Source organism: Lissotriton vulgaris, chromosome 6 (assembly GCF_964263255.1).
Source record: "Lissotriton vulgaris chromosome 6, aLisVul1.2, whole genome shotgun sequence".
NCBI classification, from domain to species: domain Eukaryota; kingdom Metazoa; phylum Chordata; class Amphibia; order Caudata; family Salamandridae; genus Lissotriton; species Lissotriton vulgaris.
In genome coordinates this window covers 1,420,742,897-1,420,768,721 of record NC_141694.1, presented here as the reverse complement: position 1 = coordinate 1,420,768,721, position 25,825 = coordinate 1,420,742,897, and positions in this window count along the sequence as shown.

The following is a 25,825-nucleotide window of genomic DNA, read 5'->3' as shown; positions in this document are numbered from 1 at the left end:
CCAAGATATATATCTGTAACAGCGCTCTGGGCAGCGATCCGGTCCGCTTACTTTTCGCTTATCGGAACTTTGCGCGCAGAAAGCTGATTGGCTCTCCGGTGTCTGTCAACATTCTAAACAGTCCGGAGCGGACGCCATCTTGTCTCTCGGTAGGATCGAGAGAGAAGAAGAGGTGGAAAACGAAGGGGGAATTTAATGAAAGGGGGCAAGGTATCCCCCTCTTGACCCCCTAGGAATGTTGTTGGGGTTATTAAAGGGTCCCGTGGGGAAAATAAAAAAAAAATGATTTTTCACGGTAGAAGCGCGGCCGCGAACTGGTAGCGAAACGGGAATTCGCCATTTTGTGCTTCGTAAATTAAATTACTAGTTATAAGTGGGTGCGGGAGACGTATCCTAATCCCCTATGTTTCCTGAGGGTGGGTGAGGAGGCTGATATATGTTGATACATCTCTTCCAGCGGATGTGCGTGAGCTTTTTTTTTTTTTTTGCTGCGTGACAGTCCGGAGCGGGCGCCATCTTGTCTCTCGGTAGGATCGAGAGAGAAGAAAAGGTGAAAAACTAAGGGGGAATTTAATGAAAGGGGGCAAGGTATCCCCCTCTTGACCCCCTAGGAATGTTGTTGGGGTTATTAAAGGGTCCCGTGGGGAAAATAAAAAAAAAATGATTTTTCACGGTAGAAGCGCTTCACGGGCCGCGAACTGGGCCGCAAACTGGTAGCGAAACGGGAATTCGCCATTTTGTGCTTCGTTAATTAAAGTACTAGGTATAAGGGGGTGCGGGAGACATATCCTAATCCCCTATGTTTCCTGAGGGTGGCTGAGGAGGCTGATATATGTTGATATATCTCTTCCAGCGGCTGCGCCATCTTGCCTTTTTTCGAATGCCACAATTTTGTCGTGCACGGCAGCCATTTTAGATGCCAGGCTGGTTCCAGGCTATCACCTAACCCTGCGGATGTAGTTTATGGCCCCAGCTGTAGAGAATTCAGACATGCCAATCCTCCTGATTCAGGCGTGTGAGTACTGATTTCAGTGCTAGTCTCCCGCCTCCCGATTTCTGCAAGCAAAAACCCGGGGGCATATTACGAACAACTAGCGATAATTTTTGTCTCTAACTTGTTTAGAGACAAAAATTATCGCCGCACATCGGCGATTTTTATCGCAGATAAACCTTGCTATTATCGCAGAAAAGTCAGCGATATTCATGTATTATCGACCTAATGCTCTTAGCCATGTTATCCACCTCCCATTGGATAACATGGCTAAGAACTGCTCAGGGCAGGTGTTAGATTTTGGAGATATTCGCGCTTAGCGCGAATATCTCCAAAAGTTGGTAATAGAAGGTAGCGATGTTAGGGACTGTTTCCAGTCGCTAACATCTTGGCACGCCACTTTGCATGTCATTAGTGATAAGTATCACTGACATGCAAAGCGGGGCCCAAGATGGTCGCTATCTCCTTTTAGCTGTCACTAACTGGTGTTAGCGACAGCTTGATAATAGGGAAATAATTTTATCTCCGCTTTCATGGTTTTTAAAGCCAAAAAAGCGGAGATAAACCCCCTTGATAATATGCCCCACGATTCCTTGGGGGTTTCAGCTGACAGGGCTTGGTATTGTGTTACATGGTAATTTTTCCATGAAACGTCAGAGGGTCGATGCAGGGGTTCTAGAAGAGGTGATAAACCATTTAAGCCTCATGAACAAGCGCATGGTCTTTTAAAGATTTGTGAAGTACTCGGGGCGGCGGTGTGTGTGTGCCCTCTTTCAGGAGCGGGCGGGGGGGCACTGCCAGCAACTTGCCAGGTCAGGTAGTGTTCAACACGTGCATCACCCTTTCTCTGCCTGCTATTGCGCTCCATGCTTCGGAAAGGTAAGAAAAAGAAGGTGCATTTGAGTTTGAAATGTCCGATCCTGCAGCAGCACACTTCCAAAGCCCACACATGACAATAACCCGATTCAAGGCCCCATTCACCCGTTTTTAAAAAAATAGATAACACTCCAACAAAGTAAGGTTATAAAACTTTATTAACTACTAACTTTAACAAACGGAACAAAAACTAAAAACATTTAAACATTTCTCAACACAAAAAGCAACAATGGTTAGAAGCTGTCTTTTGTGCGAATAGTCCCAAGGCAGCACAACGTGCAGAGTTCTGAACGGCACCCAGGTGATGTCGCCTGGGTGCCGCACTGGTTTAGGGATCCTACAATGCTGCTCCGAAAATTGGCGTGGGGCGTCCCGGGTGGGGCGGGGGGAGGCCTCGTCAGTAGCGGTCTGTTGTGCGAATAGTCCCAAGGCAGCACAACGTGCAGAGTTCTGGACGGCACCCAGGTGATGTCGCCTGGGTGCCGCACTGGTTTAGGGATCCTACAATGCAGCACAGAAAAACAGCGTGGGGCGTCCCGGGTGGTGCGGGGGGAGGCCTCGTCAGTAGCGGTCTGTGTCCAGTGTCACATGGCTGACACAACATGTACGACAGGCACCCAGGTGATGTCCAGTAAACTGCCGCACTGGTTTTGGTATCCTACAATGCTGCTCCGAAAATTGGCGTGCGGCGGCCCGGGGGGGGGCGTGGGGGAGCCGGCGTGAACGGGCCTCCCCAGGTGGCGGCCATCTAGCTGAGTTGCGCTCGCTCTTGCGGCCACAGCGTCTCGCTCACCATGTTGTTGAGTTGCTCCCACTCTTGCAGTGCAGCGATAGGCGGCTGCCACATGGCTCTTAAAATGGCGGACGGCTCCTCGGTTTTGGGCCTGGTCCACTGAAATGGCCCTGGGACACTTTGGAACTCGGACGCTTGCCTGCTAGGGCTTGGGCTCCATTCTCGAAAAGCGTCCCCTCAGCCGTGAAGATTGTATAAAAGTCTTGGGGGCCCCCGACTCCCGCAGGCTTCCGGTGGGGAGCGGCTGCCATGATTGCTCGCGGAATGACCACGACGGAGCCACGAGATGGTGGTGCTCTCATGCTGACGCCAGCTTCAGTCTGAATGATCCAGAAACAAGGTGGGGCTTTCATCGTTTGGGAAAAAAAATGTTCTAAACCAATGAAAAGTGTTATTTTTAGGTCATATGACCAAGCCTTCCATCTTTAGGAAACCAAAAGTAAAATGAACCAATGAAAAGTTTTATAAACAAGTCACATGACCTGTTATGCGACATAGGGCTACAAAAAGCGTAGAAAATCCGTTGGCACGTGAGGCGGCGTCAGTAGCGGACCGATGTGCGAATAGGCCGAAGGCAGCACAACGCGCCGAGATCCGGATGGCACCGAGGTGGTGTCCAGCAAATTGCCGCACTGGTGTGGCCATCCTACAATGCTGCGCCGAAAGACGGCGTGTCCAGCTGAATTGCGGTCACTGTTGCGGTACAGTGACTCGAACGCGCCGAGATCCGGATGGCACCGAGGTGGTGTCCAGCAAATTGCCGCACTGGTGTGGCCATCCTACAATGCTGCGCCGAAAGACAGCGTGTCCAGCTGAATTGCGGTCACTGTTGCGGTACAGTGACTCGAACGCGCCGAGATCCGGATGGCGCCGAGGTGGTGTCCAGCAAATTGCCGTACTGGTGTGGCCATCCTACAATGCTGCGCCGAAAGACGGCGTGTTCAGCTGAGTTCCGGTCACTCTTCCGGCACAGTGACTCGAACGCGCTGAGATCCGGATGGCACCGAGGTGGTGTCCAGCAAGTGGCTGCACTGGTGTGGCCATCCTACAATGCTGCGCCGAAAGTCGGCGTGGGGTGCCCCGTTGGCTTATGAGGTGATGTCAGTAGTGGACTGATGTGTGAATAGGTCGGAACCAGCACAAGGCGCCAAGATCCGAATGGCAAGTCCTGGATGTTGAGTGCCTCAGTTGAGATTTCTGAGCAGTGCTTGTAGGACTGTCTGAAGCTTATTTGCACCTGCTGCAGCTTCACTAGGTCCGGCGGAACTTTTTGCCTTTTCCTTTCTGCTTCTTTTCCTACAATGCGTTTCATCTGAAGACACGACCAGGTCCCTGAATGTGTGCAGGGGGACGCTATTGATTAAATGAACGCGCCGAGATCTGGATGGCACCGAGGTGGTGTCCAGCAAATTGCCGCACTGGTGTGGCCATCCTACAATGCTGCGCCGAAAGTCGGCGTGGGGTGCCCCGTTGGTTTATGAGGTGATGTCAGTAGCGGACCGATGTGTGAATAGGTCGGAACCAGCACAAGGCGCCCTGCACTGTTGAGCCTTTTTCAATGTCTGTTTTTTGTTGTTTCCCCTCCATCAAAAACAAAACAAAAATACAAGGCGCCAAGATCCGAATGGCAAGTCCTGGATGTTGAGTGCCTCAGTTGAGAGTTCTGAGCAGTGCTTGTAAGACTGTCTGAAGCTTATTTGCACCTGCTGCAGCTTCACTAGGTCCGGCGGAACTTTTTTCCTTTTCCTTTCTGCTTCTTTTCCTACAATGCGTTTCATCTGAAGACACGACCAGGTCCCTGAATGTGTGCAGGGGGACGCTATTGATTGAATGAAAATGGCGGCTTGACACAAAGCTGACTCAAGCGTTACTGTTGGTGCTATACAGACAAAAATTGGTTTTCAGTTTGTACATTCTTCAGGTTTTTTTTTTCCATCCAAGTCTGATTGAGAGTTTGTAGAAAAATGGCTTCAGATTTTCCACATACTACTCTTCAACATTCTTCCTAAATGTAACAATGTGAAACTCACTAGGAGAACGGCTGTTTCTGTTTCCTTTCAAAATGCTGCCACCAATATTTTCTGAATGGAAGACACCATCTTGTAGCATAAAGGGCCGAAAGGGGTTCTGGTCTGGCCGATGGTTGGTGGAGACATTTTGACTATATCTTGGACCTGCCCGGCCTCGCCCAAAATGGCGCCGGTATAAATGGGACTCGTAACTCTTTGCCCGCAAATGTATATCTAGAAAATGTTATTGTAAGTGGCCCTGTCGTATTTTAATTACAAAATGTACGTCCACCGATTCCGCAACTGTTAGACACCTTTGTTCTTGTCACCTAATGGCCCGCTCGTTACGTTCTTCTACAGTGTAAATGTCTCCTCATCATATACGATTTCAGTTTGCTCCGTGGCCGGCCCACGTGGTTATAGGCCCGTATTTGTATACTGACATTTTCACAATAAAGGTTTTTAAAACAAAACACGGTAGTAGTATTTTCATTTGTAAAGTTTTTACTTTTAGTGACTGTTTTCGAATCAGTAAAAGGCAAGTGAAATAAAGCAGTCCAATTACATGACGGATAAAAGGTATAATATGTAGGAACGCAGTAAAGATAAATGGTCAAGGGCAGTTGTGTTTTTCATGTCTGCAACATAAAGTGATCGATAAGAATCTGATAATCAGGCGTATCGGCGACTAAGACAGCAGGCCGAATCTCTTTTACTCAACGGCTCCGTCATGGAAGGAAGAAACGCCCTTTTTCTCGAAAAAGGAATATATTTTACTTGCAAGACAGTTGTAAATTTTCCGGGAAAGTACATTAGCCTGGAATATTATAACATATGTTTGAAAAAAAAATATTGTTCGAAAATAATAAAAAGCGTAATTTTTAGGTCATATGACCAAGCTTTTCATCATTAAATTAACAAAAGTAAAATGAACCAATGAAAAGTTTTATTAACAAGTCACATGACCTGTTATGCTTACGTTACGCGCTGCGCGCCGCGCCTCGGATCACTTCCGGGTGCGCTAACGCGGCGTGTCATAAAACGCATTACGCGACAACGTAGGTCAAGAATATAGTCTAAATGTCTCCACCAACCAGCGTTCAGAACACAACCCCTTTCAGCAGTCCAAAAAGTTCTGTTAAATGACAACAGAGGGGACAGGCAACAAGAACCATCAGTCAAAGAGGGGAGGGCAAGTTCTTCTCTTCCGGGTCATGTTGGGGCGCTACCGGAACTGATCGAATTGGTAGTCTACAGTGTTTCTGGATGTTTCAGACTAAAGCTGGCGTCAGCATGAGACCACTACCATCTCGTAGCTCCGTCGTGGCCATTCCACGAGCAATCATGGCAGCCGCTCCCCACCAGAAGCCTGCGGGAGTCGGAGGCCCCCAAGACTTTTGTAGAATCTTCACGGCTGAGGGGACGCTTTTCGAGAATGGGACCCAAGCCCTAGCAGACAAGCGTCCGAGTTCCAAGGTGTCCCAGGGCCATTTTAGTGGACCAGGCCCAAAACCGAAGAGCCGGCCGCCATTTTGAGAGTCCTGTGGCAGCCGCCTATCGCTGCACCGCAAGAGCGGGCGCATCTCAACTACATGGTGAGCGAGACGCTGTAGTCGCAAGAGCGGGCGGAAAACAGCTGAATGGCGGAAGAGGCACAGTGTAGCAAAAGCGGGCGGAATGGCAACTAAAACGATAAAGGGGCGCCCCACTACAGCTTGTCTTCAGGTCAAACGGATTGTGGGACAAGGTCCAGAATTGAAGAGTCATCAAAAGGCAAAAAGTTCCGCCGGACCCCGGGAGCCGGCCGCCTATGTTGGGGGCGATCTCAGGCTACACCAGTGCTATAAGACTTGGGGAGGGTGTCGGAGCCAAGCGTCTTCTCCGAGTCCATGGCCATCACACCGCCCCTCAGGGGCCTCCGTCAAGCTGTTTAGGAAGGTAACATATCACATTGTTTTCTAATGCAGTCAGGTCCACAAACGACACTCACTTACTTTGAGAATAGTGAAGCTGCAGTAGGTGGAAATAAGCTTCAGACAGTGTTACAAGCACTGCTCAGAACTCTTAACTATGGCACCCAACATCCAGAACTTATGCTATTTGAGAATGGTAGTGACATCGAAGCATCTCAGGGACCAAAACCATTAACGTACTTTCACGTATGAAAATCTTACTTGGGGAGGGGGCAGGAGCGAAGCGCCCCCTCCCAGTCAGCGCCACCACACCGTATGTTGAAAATCTGAAGCCATCGTTCTACAAAGTCAACCAAACTTGGATTGAAAAATCTAGAAAAATGTACAAACTGAAAACCAGTTTTGGTCTGCATAGCATCAGTAACAACGCTTGAGTCAGCTTTGTGTCAAGCCGCCATTTTGATTCAACAAAGCACAGGCATTGAAAAAGGCTGAAATTCAGAACTCTAAACTATGGCACCCAACATCCAGGAGCTTGCTATCCGGATCTTGGAGCCTTGTGCTGTTTTCGATCTATTCACACATCGGTCCACTACTGACATCATCTTATAAACCAACGTTATGTAAATAGTTTTTTAATAAAATGTTTTACCCTGTTTCTTTGCTGGTGTGTTGTCTATATTTTTAATATTTGCATAGGGTTTGTCGTTATTTTGTGCGGGATGGGTGATGGAGCCGAGCTGTCTTGCAGCCCTCATGGTGTGGAGCTCAGTTCATCTCACTATTTTCGTATTTCTCAAGAAGGGTTGTTCCTAATATTTCTATTTTAGCGAGGTCAAAAACAGATCCAATTAGTGGCCTACTGATTTTGCTCGATTACTTTTATTTTTTTACACGATTTTTCACTATCTGCAAAGACTAAACAGAGTATTGCGACTTTGTGCTTGTTTGTAAATAGAGAATGATCCAAAGAGAACCAATTCTAAAACAGTAAATGCTTGGATAACAATCAATCAAATGGAGAGACAAGCAGGCACGACGGATTACAACGGGGGCAAAGGCCTGCGTTAACTACCGTTCACTATCTGCAAAGAGAGAGTACTACTAAGGCAAAAGAGGGGGGGGGGGCAGCGTTCAAAGCACATCAGCGTGCATAAATACGAAAATGTTTTTATCTATCACGTACTTGACATTTTAAAGCTTTTCATATTTGCTATTAAAAAACCAATGAAATTCACAGAAAAAACCATAGGTTATAGTGGATATATAGTTAGGAATTTGCATTTACAAAACCTTGAAAATTCAATGAAAAAACCATAGGTTATAGGCCATATATAGTTAGGAATTAGCATTTACAAAACCTTATTTTACTCGCATAAAACCATTGAAATTCCATATATAGTTAGCTAACTATAAGCGCTAACTATATATCGCGCACCCGCAATCCACTGCTGATGATGTCACATATTACATCATTCATGACATGGTCAGTGACATCACTGATGACATCACTGATGACATCTCAAATGACATCACTGATGACAACTCAAATGATATCAATGATGACATCTCAAATGACATCACTGATGACATCACTGATGACAACTCAAATGACATCACTGATGACATCTCATTTGTCATCACTGATCACATCACTCATGTGATAATACAATGAACCTCTTCAGACTCTAATATAACCTTACATACACTCAGTATAAACAGACACTCACAGACTGTCACTCATCCATGGAGTTACTCACACACCTAGTCAGTCATGCAAAGAATCAATCACACCTCCATTTCCTCAACTATACAGTTATACACATCTTACTTATTCAAACATATAATAACACATATTTACTCTCTTATATAATCCCTGATACAAGCTCACAGTGATCGATACAGCCACTCACACATTCACTGGCTCTTATGTTCAGTTATTTATATATCTCAACTCTCACATGTATTGTGTTTTACATACGTACTTACTTGCACATGTAGCAATGAGAAATCCATTCACTCACCAACACACCCATGCACAGTCAACCGCCCATATAGCTGTTTCCACATGCACTCTTGAACTCATACTCCTAGTGAATCAACTGCTTACACATCTATGCACAGAGTCACGCACCTCCCAGCCACCCACACACACACTCAGCCTCCCATTCAAATACTTGGGCAACCAATCAATAACCCATATGGCCACTCTTATAGCTACTGATCAACACATGCAGCAGCTTACACAACAACAAACATACTGATGCACGAATTAAGACAGTTTAGTCACTAACCCATGTACTCAGTGAGACACATTTAATCACTCACTCATACAGTCAGTCATGCACCTACTAAATTCTTCATCCAGACACTTATACATCCACTCATTCTTCAATATGTGAAACATATTTAAACTTTACAGACACATACAATCACTGGATGTTGTGATCAGTGATGTCATCAGTGATGTCATTTGAGATGTCATCAGTGATGTCATCAGTGATGTCACTGACCATGTCATGAATGATGTAATATGTGACATCATCAGCAGGGGATTGCGGGTGCGCGATATATAGTTAGCGCTTATAGTTAGCTAACTATATATGGAATTTCAATGGTTTTATGCGAGTAAAATAAGGTTTTGTAAATGCTAATTCCTAACTATATATGGCCTATAACCTATGGTTTTTTCATTGAATATATATATATATATATATATTTATATATATATATATATATATATATATATATATATATATATATATATATATATATATATATATATATATATATATATTACCTACTGGCGGTCGCCAGTAGGTAGTTATAGTTAGGATTTCTTTCAATGTTAAATCTCAAAATTCTATTTGGAATAACTTTGGCACCGGTTGACCAATCTGCCTGAAAATTTCATGAAAATGGCCTCGTCGAGCTCCGGTCCTTCCCTGAAAGTTTGGGGGGGATACAATAAGCGGGGGCCGAGATAAAAGGGGGGTCCCAAAACGCGTTTTCCCCATGTTAATTTCCATAGGGCGGTCGATTTCACTTTTAGCCCGAACGGCTGAATGGATTTACACCAAACTTGGCAAAATTGTAGGGACTGGTAGCCCGATGTGCCTTTGCTATGTCTCAAGATATGTGCTCCAGTGGATTTTGAGTAATTTAGGTTCAAAAAAATATATATATCTATAGCAGCGCACCGGTGCGCGCACCGGAGTGCGCTCCAGGCGCGACACGCGAGGTGCGCATGGAAAGCTGATTGGCTCTCGGGTGTCTGTAAACATTCCAAACAGTCCAGAGCGGTCGCCATCTTGTGTCTCGGTAAAATCGAGACATAAGAGGTGGCTAAAACAAAGTGGGAACTGACCATAAGGCGTCAGGGATAGACCCCTTTGACCCCATAGGTTTGATGTGGGGGCTATAAAAGGGCCCCGCGGGGCATTTAAAATATATTTATTTTTTTCGTTTTGCGCGGGGGAAGCGCTCGGTGCGCGCACCAGGTAGCGCACCGGGGAGCGTAAAATGAGGGAAAAAGATGACAGAGTTTTAAAAAAATGAAGTTTTTATTTAGAAATTGGAGGTAGTTCTTAAAAGAACTTTTTTTTTTCTTCTTTTTGTTGTTTTATATTTTTTTGTGTTTTTGGAACTTTTTGAACTTTTTTTGGCTTTTCAAAACAGTTTTATATATTTTTTTGTATTTTTTAGGGGGAGAAACAAAAAAAGGGAATTGAAACTGGCTCAACTGGAGCAAAAAAACAAAAAACCCAAAAAATTATTTCTTTTTGGGGCACTTGTGATTATCACCTGCAAGGACGATGAGCTTAATACTTTGTTCCCCATAGGAGATAAGCTTGCCACAAGCAGTACAAGTAATTTTAAAATCAGCAAATCTCGGCTGAATGCAAGGCATCACCTCAGATGTTTCTGGTTGCGAGGAAGTGGGTTGGTTTCTTTGGGAGGGGGTCCTTGATGACTGGGGGAGGTTACTGGCCAGTTCCCGGAACTCTGCACGAGAGTAGTTGTTTGGATGTTTTCTTGTCATGTGCCGAATCATGGTATAGTTACCAAAAGAATATTTCTTGTTTGGGTTGCCCCGTGAAAGTTCATCATTGCAGATGAGGCAAGTCACCTTGGGAGCATTCACCTTTTTTTTCCCCTCTGGAATTGAAAAAAACTGCCAAACAATGTGTGGTTTGGGTTTGTAAGGTGTATTTTCTTCTGGCAGCCATCTTCTTCTCCCCTCCTCCTCTTCCTCTTCCTCCTCCTCCTGTTCTTGACCACCAATATAATTTGGAGCTGGTCCTCTTGGTGGTGGTGGTGGTGGTGGTGGGGCAGATGCACCAGCTGATGCTACTACTGAAGCCATTATTTGGAGCAAAAAAGTAGAGAGAGCAACAAACAGGTCTTCCTCAGTCAAAGGACAAAGTCAGAATAAGGAAAAAAGGTGGGGTCTTTCATCATTTAGAAAAAAAACTGTCCTGAACCAATGAGAAGTGTTATTTTCAGGTCACAAGACCAGGGGCTTCATCATTATGAAACTAAAACTGTTATGAACCAATGAAAAGTGTTATTTTCTGCTCACATGACCCGACGCGCTTACGCTACGCGCACGGGGGCGCGCAGCGTAAGCGCGTCGGAAGTTTACGTTTTGCGATCGTATTCGCTCGAGTACTTCCGGGTGCGCTTACGCCGTGCGTATCACGCGGTCGCGGCTACGCGATACGTCACGATCATGTTTTCGTTTGCGATATTGGCGCTCACGAGACGCTCCCCGGAGCGCGCCCGGGAGCGCTTTTCAGAAATACGCTTTTCGGGGCGCACTCCGGGGCGCGCTCTGGGAGCGCTCCCCCCAAAAATTAAAAAAAAAAAATGGGATAATTGTAGAGACAGGTAGCCCTATTCTGAAGTGGTTTGTAAAAAAATTAACTTTATAAAAATATGTATTGTGCTACATTGGGCTTAATATATGTTAGAGCCAAAATGTAGCCCAAATGTAGCCCAAAGTAGCCCAATGTAGCCCAAAGATGGCCACCAGAGATCAAAAATTGTAAATGTAGCCCAAAATTCAACTAGATGTAGCCCAACTGTAGCCCAATGACAGAATGTACCAGAGTGTTAAAAAGAACAACTAGAGTGCTAACAGTCTTATTTATAAAGTGAAACTTATAGTAAGGAATTAGCATTAAAAAAACCTTTGAAATTCACTGAAAAAAACCATAGGTTTCACACCAGTTATAGTTAGGAATTAGCATTTAAAAAACCTATTAAATTCACTGAAAAAACCATAGGTTTCACACCAGTTATAGTTAGCTGGAAATTTTACTGATATAAAACCATTGAAATTCCCACGTTATAGTTAGTCGGACTCACTATAACTTGCGCGTGCAATGCACTGCTGATGACATCACATATTACATCACTCATGACATGGTCAGTGACATCACTCATGACATCACTGATGACACCATCCAGTGAATATGTGTCTTTCTGAAAAATAAATATTAGTGAGTTATGTTTAAATATTTAAATACATATATTAGTGTTTCACTTTGTGTATAAGTGGCTACATGTGTTGATAAGTAGCTACATGCGTATGTATATGGGTTATTTGATATTTTTAGTAGTATCAGTATGAGTGTCTATGTGGTTTGGTGGAGGTATTACTTAGCACATAGATGCATGAGTGACTGACTCTTTGTTTGTATGTGTTTTGAAGACAGCATATGTACAGGACGGTATGGGTGGATGAGTGTCTATATGTGTTTGTTAGTGAGTGAATGACTGTCTCACTAGTGTCTTTATCAGTAACTACATATGTTTTAATCTAGTATATATGAATATTGATGTATATAAGTGAGTATATGTGAGAGTAAGAGATTGTAAGATTTCCTGTTTAAATAAGTATGTGTTTCTATAAGTGATTGTTTAAGAGAATAAATATGTGTAATTTTCAGTAGAAGTAAGGTGGAAGTGTGTGTATAACTCTATATTCAAATAAATGGTTGTTCAATAGTTTATTTGCACGTGTGAATATGTGTGTGAGTAACTTTTGGATGAATGTCAGTGTGTAACAGGATGTATAGGTGTATCTCTTCATATGATGAGTGAGTATATGTATGAGTGACTATATAGAACTATTGGTGAATGAGTGGATGTGTATATAGATAGTGGAAGTACAGAATTGCTTGTTGTAACTGATATAGGTATGTCCATTTTTTAAAAATTTCAGTTTCTATTTTTGAATATGTGTCTCAAGGGTTACTTTACACTGAGAGGAGGTCTGTGACTGTGTCACAAGGATGGTGTCATCAGTGATGTCATGAGTGATGTCACTGACCATGTCATGAGTGATGTAATATGTGATGTCATCAGCAGTGCATTGCACACGCAAGTTATAGTGAGTCCGACTAACTATAACGTGGGAATTTCAATGGTTTTATATCAGTAAAATTTCCAGCTAACTATAACTGGTGTGAAACCTATGGTTTTTTCAGTGAATTTAATAGGTTTTTTAAATGCTAATTCCTAACTATAACTGGTGTGAAACCTATGGTTTTTTTCAGTGAATATATATATATATATATATATATTACCTACTGGCGGTCGCCAGTAGGTAGTTATAGTTAGGATTTTTTTCAATGCAAAATCTCAACATTCTATTGGGAATAACTTTGGCGCCGGTTGAGGAATCTGTCTGAAACTCTCCTCAAATTTGCCTTGTGGCGCTTTGGTCCTTCCCTGAAAGTTTGGGGGGGATTCGTCAAGCGGGGACCAAGATAAAAGGGGGTCCCAAAACGTGGTTTCCCCATGTTAATTTCCATAGGCCGGTCGACCTCACTTTTAAACCGAACGTCTGAATGGATTTCCACCAAACTTGGCAAAATTGTAGGGACTGGTAGCCCGATGTGCCTTTGCTATGTCTCAAGATATGTGCTCCAGTGGATTCGGAATAATTTAGGTTAAAAAAATATATACATATATGGCCGCGCTTCGGTACGCGCACCGGGGAGCGCTCCGGGCGCGCTACGCGACTTGCGCGCGGAAAGCTGATTGGCTCTTGAGTGTCTGTAAACATTCGAAACAGTCCGGAGCGGCCGCCATCTTGTGTCTCAGTAAGAGCGAGACAAAAGAGGAGGCAAAAACAAAAGGGGGAAATGACCATAAGGGGGCAGAGTAGACCCCCCTGATCCCCTAGGTTTGATGTGGGGGCCATAAATTCGATTTGCGTGGGGGGAGCGCCCGGTACGCGCACCGGGGAGCGTACCATGGGGAAAAAAGAATGACAGAGTTTTTAAAAAATGTAGCCTTTTTTTATAAATTGGAGGTAGTTCTAAAAAGAACTGTTTTTTCTTCTTTTTGTTGTTTTATATTTTTTTAATGTTTTTGGAACATTTTGTACTTTTTTTGGCTTTTATGAACTATTTTATATTTTTTTTGTTATTTTTATGGGGAGAAACAAAAAACTGGGAATTCAAAATGGCTCAACTGGAGCAAAAAAAAATCAGGAAACAATTAGGGTTTTTTGGGGCAATTGTGGTTGTCACCAGCAAGGAGGATGAGCTTTATGCTCTGTTCACCATAGGAGATGGTCTTACCACAAAAAATACTTGTAATTCTGAATTCCCCAAACCATGGTTGTATGCAAGGGATCGTCTCCCTTGTCTCTGGTCCCGATGGAGTGGGTTGCTTTCTTTTGGAGGTGGTGGTTGAAGATTGGGGAGGGTTACTGGCCAGTTCTCTCATCTCTGCAGCAGAATAGTTGTTCGAATGCTTGTGCTGCATGTGTCTAATCATGGTATTATTACCAAAAGAATATTTCTTGTTAGGGTTCCCCCTTGAAAGTTCCATGCCACAGATTAGGCAAGTCACCTTGGGCGCATTGACTTTCTTCTTGCCCTCTGGTATAGAAAAAAACTCCCATACAATGTGCTGCCTTGGCTTGTATGGGGTATTGTCTTCTTGCAGCCACCTTCTCCCCTCCTCCTCCTCCTCTTCCTCCTCTTCTTGACCACCAATGTAATGTTGTGGTGGTCCTCTTGGTGGTGGTGGTGGTGGTGCAGATGCTCCAGCTGCTGCTGCTACTGTAGCCATTTTAAAGTACAAAATATTTCTCAAAGATGTTCAAACAGGTCTTCCTCAGTCAAAGGACAACGTCAGAATAAGGAAAAAAGGTGGGGTCTTTCATTATTTTGAAAAAAAACTGTCCTGAACCAATGAAAAGTGTTATTTTCAGGTCACATGACCCAGGCTTTCATCATTTGGAAACCAAAACTGTTCTGCACCAATAAAAAGTGTGATGTAATGAGTGATGTCACTGACCATGTCATGAGTGATGTAATATGTGACGTCATCAGCAGTGCATTGCACGCGCAAGTTATAGTGATTCCAACTAACTATAACGTGGGAATTTCAATGGTTTTATGCGAGTAAAACTTCATGCTAGCTATAACTGGTGTGAAACCTATGGTTTTTTCAGTGTATATGTATATATATATATATATATATATATATATATATATATATATATATATATATATATATATATATATATATATATATATATATATATATTGCATATTTGTTGCCATGTTTTTGTTGTTGGCTGTGTTTTTTCAGTTTTTGAATAAAATAAACACCAAAAAAAATGGAAAAATCGCAAAAAAATACAAAAACGAAGAAAACAACAAAAGAAGAAAAAAATGGTTCTTTTTAGAACCGCCTATTTGGTTTAAAGAAGAAAAATATTCTGAGTGTTGTATGAATTGATGCGTGATTGATTGAAGGAGTAAATGGATACAATCTGAGTAATTTTGTAAGTGCATTATTGTGGGTGCTTGTATTAATGCAAGAGTAGTACCTGAGTGATCAAAGGACTGTATGGGTAGTGCCTACATGATGGGAGGATTAAAAGCATAGTGTGTACGTAGAGTATGGATAATTCCAGGAGTGTATCAGTAGAGCATGGGTGAATAGAGTAGTGTATAAGTAGTGCCTGCATGATTTCATATGTACATGGTAGTACCAGTTGATTTGAAGGCGCAAATGAGAAGTGTGTAAGTGGTTAGAGGACTGCATGAGTAGTGCATAGATGATTGCAGCAGTGTATGCGTTTCTGAGTGGGTCTTTGCATGAGGACATGGGTACTGAGTAGATTATTAGAGTACTGCAAGGAGACTGTGTGGTGAATTTATAAGTGTTTGGGTATTGGCAGAGTGTTTAGATTAGTATATGGTAGTGCCTGGGTGAGTGGAGGAGTGCATGGGAAATGAGAGGGTGATTGCTGGGCTGTAACGGTAATACCAGGGGAATTGAAGGAGCGAATGAGAAGTGTGTGGTTAGAGGGCTGCATGAGTAGTGCATAGATGATTGCAGCAATGCATGTGTGTGTGACTGGGTCTTTGCATGAATACATGGGTACTGAGTAGATGATTAAAATACTGCAAGGAGACTGTGTGGTGAATGTATACGTGTTTGGGTATTGGCGGAGTGTTTGGATCAGTACATGGTTGTGGCTGGGTGATTGGAGGAGTGCATGGAAAGTGAGGGGGTGATTGCTTGGCTGTATGAGTACTACCTGAGTAATTAGAGGAGTGATTCAGTACTGTGTAGGTGGTTAGGGGACTGCATGAATAGTGCACATTTGATTATAGCACTGCATGTTTTAATGCCTGAGTCATTGTACAGGTAAATGTATAGTTGACAGCATAGTGAATTTATAAGTGCTTGGGGTTTGGCGTAGTGATTAGATAAGGACATGGTACTGGCAGGATGATTGAAGGAGTGCACAGAGAGTGACAGAGTGATTACTGGAGTTCATGAGTATTGACACCATGATAGGATAAGTAGATAGTGCTGCATGGGTGATTGGACAAGTGCACAGGAGAATTCCTTGACTGCATGGGTACTAACTGGGTATATAGAAGAGTGTATCAATAGTATGCAGCTGGTTAGAGGTCTGCATGGATAGTGCACAGAATATTGTAGCTGTACTTGTGTTAGTGGCTAGGCCATTCCATAAGTACATGACTAGGAACTGGGAATGGTTACAGTGCTGCAAACAGAGTGCATGGTGAATTTATAAGTGCTTAGGTATTGACAGAGTGATAGGATAAGTAGATAGTGCTGAATGGGTGATTGGAGACGTGCACAGGACTGACAGGAGGATTCCTAGACTGCATGGGTGGTAACTCGGTATTTAGAACAGTGTATCAATAATATGTAGCTGGTTAGAGGTCTGCATGGATAGTGTACAGAATAATGTAGCTGTACTTGTGTTAGTGGCTAGGCCATTCCATAAGTACATGACTAGTAACTGGAATTACTGCAGTGCTGCAAACAGAGTGCATTCTGAATTTATAAATGCTTAGGTATTGGCGGAGTGATAGGATAAGTAGATAGTGCTGGATGGGAGATTGGAGAAGTGCATGAGACTGACAGGAGGATTCCTAGACTGCATGGGTACTAACTGCGTTTTTATAAGAGTATATCAATAGTATGTAGCTGGTTAGAGGTCTGCATGGATAGTGCACAGAATATTGTAGCTGTACTTTTGTTAGTGACTTAGCTATTCCATAAATACATGACTAGGAACTGGAATGATTACAGTGCTGCAAACAGAGTGCATGGTGAATTTATAAGTGCTTAGGTATTGACAGAGTGATAGGATAAGTAGATAGTGCTGAATGGGTGATTGGAGACGTGCACAGGACTGACAGGAGGATTCCTAGACTGCATGGGTGGTCACTGGGTATTTAGAACTGTGTATCAATAGCATGTAGCTGGTTAGAGGTCTGGATTGCATAGTGTACAGAATAATGTAGCTGTACTTGTGTTAGTGGCTAGGCCATTCCATAAGTACATGACTAGTAACTGGAATTACTGCAGTGCTGCAAACAGAGTGCATGGTGAATTTATAAATGCTTAGGTATTGGTGGAGTGATAGGATCAATCAATCAATCAATCAATCAATCAATCAATCAATCACAGCATTTGTATAGCGCGTGACTCACCCGAAAGGGTCTCAAGGTGCTTGGGGGAAGGGGTCCGCTACTGCTCGAACAGCCAGGTCTTGAGTTGTCTCCTGAAGGCGAGGTTGTCCTGGGTCAGCCGGAGGTGGATGGGGAGGGAGTTCCATGTCTTGGCCGTCAGGTAGGAGAAGGATATGCCTCCGGCGGTGGCTCTTCGGATGCGTGGTACGGTTGCGAGGGTGAGGCTGGTAGATCGAAGCTGGCGGGTGGGTGTGTAGAAGGTCAGGCGGTCGTTGAGGTACTTGGGGCCCAGGTCATGGAGAGACTTGTGTGCGTGGTTGAGGAGCCTGAACGTGATCCTTTTGTCAACGGGGAGCCAGTGCAGGTCCCTCAGGTGGCCGGAGATGTGGCTGCGTCGGGGGATGTCCAGAATGTGTCGGGCAGAGGCGTTCTGGATGTGTTGGAGTCTTTTCTGTAGCTTGGCTGTGGTTCCGGCGTAAAGGGTGTTTTCGTAGTCCAGACGGCTGGTGACGAGGGCCTGGGTGACCGTCTTCCTAGTTTTGGTCGGGATCCATCGGAAGATCTTGCGAAGCATGCGAAGGGTGTGAAAGCATGATGAGGATACGGCGTTGACTTGTCTGGTCATCGAGAGGGAGGAGTCCAGGATGAAGCCCAGGTTACGTGCGTTGTCCGTTGGCTTGGGGGCGGAGCCCAGGGCTGGGGGCCACCGCGAGAAGTTCCAGGTGGAGGGTGATGTTCCCAGGATGAGGACTTCGGTCTTGTCTGAGTTCAGTTTCAGGCGACTGTTCTTCATCCATTCGGCGACGTCTTTCATCCCTTCGTGTAGGCTGGTTCTGGCGGTGTCGGGGTCTCTGGTGAGGGAGAGGATCAGCTGGGTGTCTTCGGCGTAGGAGATGATGTTGAGGTTGTGTTGGCGTGCGATGGTGGCTAGAGGTCTCATGTAGATGTTGAAGAGGGTGGGGCTGAGTGATGATCCTTGCGGGACACCACAGATGACTTCGGTGGCCTCGGATTGAAACGGGGGGAGGCGGACTCTCTGTGTTCTTCCGGCGAGGAATGAGATGATCCACTTCAGTGCCTTCTCTTGGATGCCGGTGTTGTTGAGGCGTTGGATTAGGGTGCGGTGGCAGACAGTGTTGAATGCTGCGGAGAGGTCCAGGATGATGAGTGCCACTGTTTCCCCGTTGTTGAGCAGGGCTCGGATGTCGTCGGTGGCTGCGATGAGGGCGGTCTCGGTGCTGTGATTGGCTCTGAAACCGGACTCCGAGTGGTCGAGGGATCCGTTCGTCTCGAGGAAGGCGGCCAGCTGTTTGTTGATGATCTTCTCGATGACTTTGGCGGGAAAGGGGAGGAGCGAGATGGGTCGGATGTTTTTGAGGTCGGTGGGGTCCGCTGTTGGTTTCTTCAGGAGGGCGCTGATCTCGGCATGCTTCCAGCTCTCCGGGAAGGTGGCGGTGTCGAAGGAGGTGTTGATGATGTCCTGTAGTTGGGGTGCGATGGTGGAGTCAGCCTTGTTGTAGACGTGGTGGGGGCAGGGGTCGGTTGGAGAGTCCGAGTGGATGGTGTTCATCGTGCGGGCTGTGTCTTCGGTGGTCACCGTGGTCCAGGTGCGGATGGTGGCGGTGGGGTTAGTTGGTTCGGTGTTTGGGTGCGTGGATGGTGCGCCGAAGCTGTTGTGGATGTCAGCAATCTTGCGGTGGAAGAACGAGGTGAGGGAGTCGCAGAGATCTAGTGAAGGGGTGATGTCGTTGTTGCCGGTGCTGGGGTTGGAGAACTCCTTGACGATGCTGAAGAGTTCCTTGCTGTCGTGGGCATTGTTGTCCAGCCGCTCCTTCAGTGATTTCTTCTTGGTGATGTGAATGAGCTGGTGGTGCTTGTGGGTGGTGTGTTTGAGGGCGGTCATGTTGTCAGTGGTCCGGTCGTGGAGCCAGGCTTTCTCGAGGGTGCGGCAGGTCTTCTTAGAGTCTTTGAGCTCGTCGGTGAACCAGGGGGCTTTCTTGCTTCTGGGTCTGCTGGGAGGGTTCTTCAATGTTGCGAGGTCTTCGGCGCAGGCGGTCAGCCACTGTGTGAAGTTGCGGGCTGCTTCGTTGGCGTCTGATGTGCTGGTGGGTGGGTTCTGTCTGAAGGAGGTGGTGAGAAGGTCGGCGGTGATCTTGCTCCAACTTCTGTGAGGAACCTGTTGCGGGTGGTGGTGGGTTGTGGTTTTTCTGAATCTGAAGTGGACGCAGCTGTGGTCGGTCCAGTGGAATTCGGTGGAGTGGCTGAAGCTGATGTGCTTGCTGGATGAGAAGACGGGATCAAGCGTGTGGCCGGCATAGTGGGTGGGGGTGTTGACCAGTTGCTTGAGGCCGAGGTTGGCGAGGTTGTCCAGCAAGGTGACGGTGTTGTGGTCCTTGTTGTTCTCCAGGTGGAAGTTGAGGTCCCCAAGGAGGATGTAGTCGGCGGAGGGGAGGGCGTGTGGGTTGATGAAGTCCGTGATGTCTTCGCTGAATTGTGCGCCTGGTCCCGGGGGTCTGTAGATGAGGGTGCCTCTGAGGGTTGTCTTTGGGTCGGTGTGAATCTGGAAGTGGAGGTGTACAGCGGCGGCGAAGGTGTCGTCGGCGTTGGTCGTGATGCGGATGGTGTTCTTGTGGACGATGGCGATGCCTCCTCCGGTCCAGTTGACGCGGTCCCTCCTGATGATCTTGTATCCATCCGGGATGGCGATGGCGATGTCGGGGGCTGAGGAGGCGTTCATCCATGTTTCAGTGAGGAAGGCGATGTCTGGTGAGGTTGTGTCGAGGAGGTTCCAGAGTTCGACGGCGTGTCTGTGGACGGAGCGGGTGTTGAGCAGGATACACCTGAGGTCGCTGCTGGAGTTTGGCTTGGCGGGCGCGGTGCAAGTTCGGAGGCAGGTGAACTTGCAGGTTGTGCAGGTGAAGGGTCCGTGGAAGCGTTTCAGGGCGGCCTGGCAGCAGGTGGGCTTCCGGCCGGTATTAAGTGCATTGAGGGCCGCGGCGTCGTAGGTTTGTCGGGTCGTCTTGCGTCGGTGGGGGCCAGGGGTCCTGGCACTGGGCGCGGTCCAGGCGCGGACGGGCGCAGACGGGCTTATCTTTGGCGCGCCCGCTGCGCATGACCCCTGATCCCAGCTGCTCCTCCCTCCTTCCCACTGCAAACAGAGTGCATGGGGAATTTATAAGTGCTTAGGTATTGACAGAGTGATAGGATAAGTAGATAGTGCTGAATGGGTGATTGGAGACGTGCACAGGACTGACAGGAGGATTCCTAGAATGCATGGGTGGTAACTGGGTATTTAGAACAGTGTATCAATAGTATGTAGCTGGTTAGAGGTCTGCATGGATAGTGTACAGAATAATGTAGCTGTACTTGTGTTAGTGGCTAGGCCATTCCATAAGTACATGACTAGTAACTGGAATTACTGCAGTGCTGCAAACAGAGTGCATGGTGAATTTATAAATGCTTAGGTATTGGCGTAGTGATAGGATAAGTAGATAGTGCTGGATGGGAGATTGAAGAAGTGCATGAGAATGACAGGAGGATTCCTAGACTGCATGGGTACCAACTGGGTAATTAGAGAAGTGAATCACTACAGTGAAGGTGGTTAGGGGACAGCAATGTTAAACCAAAGTCCAAAAATGTTGTAGCATATATCAACTGTACCTCTCTAGACACTTATAAAACGTAGTCTCATCAGAAATACCTTAATTCAACATATGCAACTACAGACATACTTCAAACACACATCCATGCATATTTTAAAACTTGACAGACTGCATTTCTATTTTGAAACGTATGGTTACTGCCTGGGTCATTTTATGAGTACACACATACTGACTGGATGATTAGGGTAGTGCTATCAGAGTACATGATGAATTTATAAGTGTTTCTGTTTTGACAGAATAATTTGAAGAATACATCGTCAGGACTGGATGATTGGAGGAGTGCATGGGTACTGACAGGGTGATGGCTTCATTGCAGTGCTGGTCCTCAGGTAATTTTAACACTGCATGAATTAGTACTTGGGTAATTGCATAAATATGTGGATACTGTCTGCATGATTAAAGAAATGCAAAGAGAATGCATGGTAAATTTAAAACTGCTTGTATATTGGCAGAATGATTACATAAGTACATAGTGCTCGATGACTTATTGTAAAAATGCATGGGCAGTGATAGGGAGATTACTGAACTGCATAGGCACTATCTGGGTAATTGCACAAGGTAATCTTTAGTATGTAGGTGGTTAGAGATCTGCATGGATACTGCAGAGGATTGTAGCCGTGCATGTCTTAGTGCCTGTACCATTGCATGAGTGCGAGTGTACGGACTTATTTTTTTACAGTGCTGCAAAGAGACTTCTGAGGTTCTTCGGTTTTCGACTTCGTCCCGTATTCTGCCGCCATTTTGTTTCCCCGTCGCCATTTTGTGTTGCCCTCACTCAGGCAGCACGGCGAACGGAGTGTTTTTGCCTTTTCCAGCTGCTACGTGTCTCTTCTGTTAAGAAGTAACCCCCTGCCCTTGTTTACGAAACCGATGTCAGGGTCTGGCCGAGTCCACTAATCCATGTCTAGGTTAGTTGATCCCTGTTTTGACTTACTGTTTGACTTCCCCTATTCTTTTCTTACTTTATTTTATCCAACTGGCCTTCGCTATTCTCTCCTTGTCGTCCTGCCACCTGCAAATTGGATTGTAGGCACTATCACTGATTAACTTATGGGGAGGGGTGACACACAGGGTCTGAAAGAAGGGCGTTATTGGGACACTTGATAGCTTGTTTTCCAACTTCTCCTATTGGCTAGCCTTGTATGTAATGGGAGTATACATTGTAAACATGTGTGCTATAAAAGATTGTGTGCCACGGAATAAAGTGTCAGTCTCCTGAGAACCTACTCTGTACTTCTGGGACAACTGTGCTTAGCTGCAGCTAAAAAAACTGGTTTTCTACGCCTAACAGAGTGTCTCGTGTCTACAAGGCAAGGCAGGTGAACTCGGAGATTTAAGGCGTACCCTGCGCCGCCAGGCCCATAAGGCCCGGTTCTTCCCTGGATGGTGGATTGATATGCTTGAATATTAGCACCCTGATTGCATAAGTGTATAGTGCTGGATGGATGATTGGAGGAGTGTATGAGTACTGACAGGGCAATGCCTGCTCTGCAAGGACAGTGCTTATGGGATTAAAGTGATGCATGAATCTCTGCTGCTACTTTACCTTTTTACAACTACTTTTATTATTACACCTAGCCAAATACAAAGCAGGAACCATTTACATTTCTCTGCTATAAGTCTCACAATATTACTGAAAAACATAAATGGATGCCCCTCTACCACAACACTAACTACTCCTCATAAATTCACAGAACAAACTTCAATTTCAAACCAAACACCAAAAATGTTGTGGCATATTTCAACTGTACCTCTTTAAAGACTTATAAACTAGTCTCATCACTAATACCTTAACTCAACATATGCATTTTCAATTTGAAATCAACACCTAAAATTATGCAGTATACTACTAATGTACATATCCACACACTGAAACAAACTGCCATAATCAGCAATCCCTATTCCAAAACACACATAATACCACACAAAATTTACCTTAAACAACATTAAACAACATTTAAATACATTACAAAAAACTGCAATAAACATTTCTTCATTATAAAATATATCTCAAACTTCAAATTTCATGATTTATATGTTATCTTTAAAAACAAAATCACCACATGGTACACCTCACAAATTGATAACTCACCTTTCAAATTGAGTTGTAGATTATGAATTATGAGAATCTCACACCAGATTTTCTCATTCACACAATCAATATAATGCACTGCTTTTAGCAAAACCAGTAATGGCAAACTTCCCCCCTCTTTCTCTACACATATAGATGTAAATGACAAATCACATTGCTTCCCAGATTATTTCAAATTCTAAAACATATTTCTATTGGTTAGACAGATCAACCCTTGCCAACTGACTTCTAATTGAACTCAAAATGCTTCTGGAATTTTCTGGAGTAGTGACTCCACCATGCACTGTAAGCGATGGCACCGCAAATCCATATGGAAGTTCAAAAATATATTACAAATAATTTTACCACTTTTTTTAAATAGTTCACCACTTCCAAAGATAGCACAGACTTGGAAAATCTCACTGTAATAACATATTACTTTAATATTTATAAAAAAAATGTTTAATGCCACAGATAACTTTCTACCCTACCTCCATTCTCCTTAATGCCTGTTTCCATAACAACAGTTCATGGAACACTCAGTCAGTCTGTCAAAAATACTTTATTCGGTTCATAACAAAAACCATAAAAGTGTACTAAACATTTTAAGTCAAGACCAAAATTATTATTATTACAAAAAAACAGTAAAATACAATACAAAAGTGCAAACTGAAAATGTATACAGTACCTATTATCATTTCATTTAAAAACATCCTTTAAAACCAAGTAAACGTTAAAAAGGGAAATCCTCAACCACAATTAATTTCATCAGAATCATCATATTAACTAATCCCATTTAATTTTCCTCTTTAATCTTACAGCCACAATAAGGAAATTGGCAATATTTAAAATCTCCCACAAATGAGAAAGTAGCTGCAAGTAATGGAGGGCTGGTTTAACTTACATAAAACCTTTATCTTTTAAAAGAGGGATAATAAAATGCTTACGAATAGGAAGAAAGTGCTCACAAAAGAAGATAAAGTGCATGGTGTCTTTAGTGGAGAAGCCATCACAAGAGCAAATCCCCCCGATGATCCAGCAAGGAGGAGATGAAATTGATTCAACCTGAAACTAGTTAATAAAAAACGATGGTTAGAAATATTTACAATATTCAGGTATGGTTCAGTAGCACATGATGTTTTTAACATTTGACGAGCCCTTACAGTCAGTTTGGAAAGGGGCGACCATTCGGTCCCCCCGAACGTATGGCGGAGTACCACGATCCCCCCGGGAAGCCATCTTGGGCGGGAGGCGAGTCTCGGCTGGTATGCCCGAAGCGGCGTAGCCGGGGCGCGCTTTTTCCCGCCCTGGAGTGGGCTGGCCTAGACACTGACGCGGCCGGCCACGCCCTTTGGGGCAGGCAGGGGCGGGTTTACGCCCGCCCTGAAGACGGATAAAAGGAGCAACAAGCCAAGAAAGCATCCTCTTGTTCCTGTGCTCTGAAGCTGCACCTCCTCGCTGCACGTGAGCTCGAGACGGAACGAAGAGCCAATTTTGACCCACCCACCAGCCCCTGAGGACAGCATGTGGTTTTGGAATAAAGTTTGATGTGTTAACACTAATTTTTGCAGGTTATGATAACTATCGTGATAATTTTGAATATGCAATAAAGAATGGTCAAATTGTAATATGTTGTGCAAATAAAGTAGTTATGCACTAGTGTTGATCAGTAATCATGCCTCTTAATAAATGGTAATTGTTACTGTCTCTTAGTAATTTAGTCATTTAGTAATTTAGTTAGAATTGTCGTATTTATTTTGGTCGGGCGGTAAGGTCATGATCGGTGAGCAGTAATTGGAAGATCCCTAGGGGTGGGCGTCACCCATTACGGATGGGAGCGCTCGAGGGAGGTGGCCATTGGCCCCTCAACGGGGAGGCGGTCCCTTCTAAGGATGGGCCGCCGAAAGGAAAGGAAAGGCGGTCAAGGCCCCTTCCTGGGTAGGAGGGGTTACAGCCCCCTCCTGGGGAATTTCCCGGGGCCGGGAAATCTGCGACGGCAGATGTGGTAAGTTGTGTGGGGTTTGGGAGGGGGTCTACGCTACCTTCTAGATACCTCACACGAGTCCTCGGACGACCTTTAAATGGCGTCGAGTTTATTGGGGCCCCCGTCAAGTCAAGGGAAATTGGTAAATGCACTTGAGGTACACCTCTGTGCGGTCGACCCTCACAAGTGAGGGTGATATGTCTGGTTTAGGGATCTTGACACCGGTTACGACCTTGCCGTTGGCCCTTAAACGTTAGGATGTACAATTTCAAGTTAAACGTTTTGTAGGATGTTAGTTCGGCTAGGAGAACCTTTGTATTAGAGAATATGTTAAGGTTAGCCAAACATCGCAATGTGGAAATGAAATTGTACATTAATATGAAACTGTTATTTTAATGTTTTAATTTTGTTTCATATTTTAATAAATACGGCCGGGAGGGTCACTCCCTCCCGTCTTCCAAAAGTTCAGAACCGTTTCCGGTTTCCCATTCTTGGGGAGTGTGTTGAGAGGGGGTGGCGGGTATCTCAGCCATATAGC